Source organism: Poecilia latipinna, unplaced genomic scaffold (genome assembly GCF_001443285.1).
Source record: "Poecilia latipinna isolate Pla-1442-1.1 unplaced genomic scaffold, P_latipinna-1.0 Scaffold1745, whole genome shotgun sequence".
NCBI lineage: Eukaryota > Metazoa > Chordata > Actinopteri > Cyprinodontiformes > Poeciliidae > Poecilia > Poecilia latipinna.
Genome location: NW_015114361.1, coordinates 74,653 through 76,194, shown reverse-complemented (window position 1 = coordinate 76,194; position 1,542 = coordinate 74,653).

The window sequence follows — 1,542 nt, the reverse complement described above, 5'->3', positions numbered from 1 at the left end:
TATATTTTGTGTATTTTATTCAAATTTTGTGCTTTATCCATAGGACCTGTTTTGTCCCTATTCTCAAGAATCACTGAAATGCAACTGTTTCTAATGAAACTTATTCTTGTATAGAGCAGCTGGTTTGCTGTATTAGTCATTGGTGCTTCATATGTTTGTACAGAGGTGTGTGTGTGTTTTTTTACTGTGATCTCTGAATGTCATACATGTGAATGAAGAGACTACAGGGAACAAAAATGATGTCAAGTTCAAAATTCACTTTTTTAATTTTGAATTTACAGGCTGAGATTGTCACTTTACGTTTTCACATTCATAACTCTCAGGTCTTTTAGATGGCACTGTTGAAGGGTATTTTACGATCAGCATAGTGATGACTTCATAAATTGTGCGGTTACTCATGAAACTATTAACCAAGGATGTTGTCATAAGATTCATGTGTCTGTCGTCTTGCAAGTTGCTGCTAACATTTTTTTTTTTTTTGCTTTGTTTTGTATAACATGTAAAAAGAAAGTATTTAAGTTCAAATTTATTTATTATATTTTTTCCCAATAAAATTCAAACCAAGTCTGAATTTTGTTTTTTATTTGAATCACTGTCTTGTCCATTCATCCATCATCTAGTCTACACCTAAAGCCACAACAGGGCAGGATTTATATTTTCTAAAATGTGCCACATGGTTAAAGAATATAGAAAGATATATTTTTGCATGTTTTTCTTAGCACAATCTCTAGAATGTCTAGAGTCCTGGGTCCTTTCTTCTGCTCCTCTATTTCTCACATCGCTCTGCAGGTTTTCCATAGAATTTGGCCCTGGTATAAGAAGGCTATGTTTTAAACTTTTTCTGTTTTCTGGTGTGCTGACATATTTCTGTGTTTATTTGGCCATAAAATGTAGATATTTCTCTTGCTGAAAGACCCAGGGATTTTACCATTTCATTTTGATAGGGGGCACAAGATTGTTATTCAATACCTCTTGGCATTTTACGAGTTTTGAGATATTTAGGCTCCCTTGCCATTTTGCTTGCTTGTGCACATCAAGCAGATTAACATGGGTCTTCCTCCACCACGGTCACCAGTGGCTTAATATCTGTTTTATTTTTACTCCTGAAGAACAGAAAGTAGATTAATTGGACACTGAACAGAAAGTAGTATAAAAAGAATGTATAAAAACATTCTTTGATTTATAGGTTTTTAAAAGGCATGTTTAGAGTTTGCAACAATTGTGATTCTGTTAAATATATTTGTTTATTAATACACAATTTTTCACACCCTAAATGTACCCAAATTAATCATCAGATCCTCCCACCCCCATTTTTTGTATTGATTAATTTGCCGCAGAGGGAAAAGACAGATTTAAGACTTAGGGTGTCCACATCTCACTTTGCAGCTGTACGTGCTTCCATTGGTAAATGAAAAGAATAATCAATTGTAATTAAAGATTATAAACAATTTGTAAAGGAATGCTTATGTTCTCTTTCTTTATTTTAATGGGCTCTTTGCACCTCAGCTTCCGCGTTTGGGGTAAAGCGGCTCGATTGTTTCC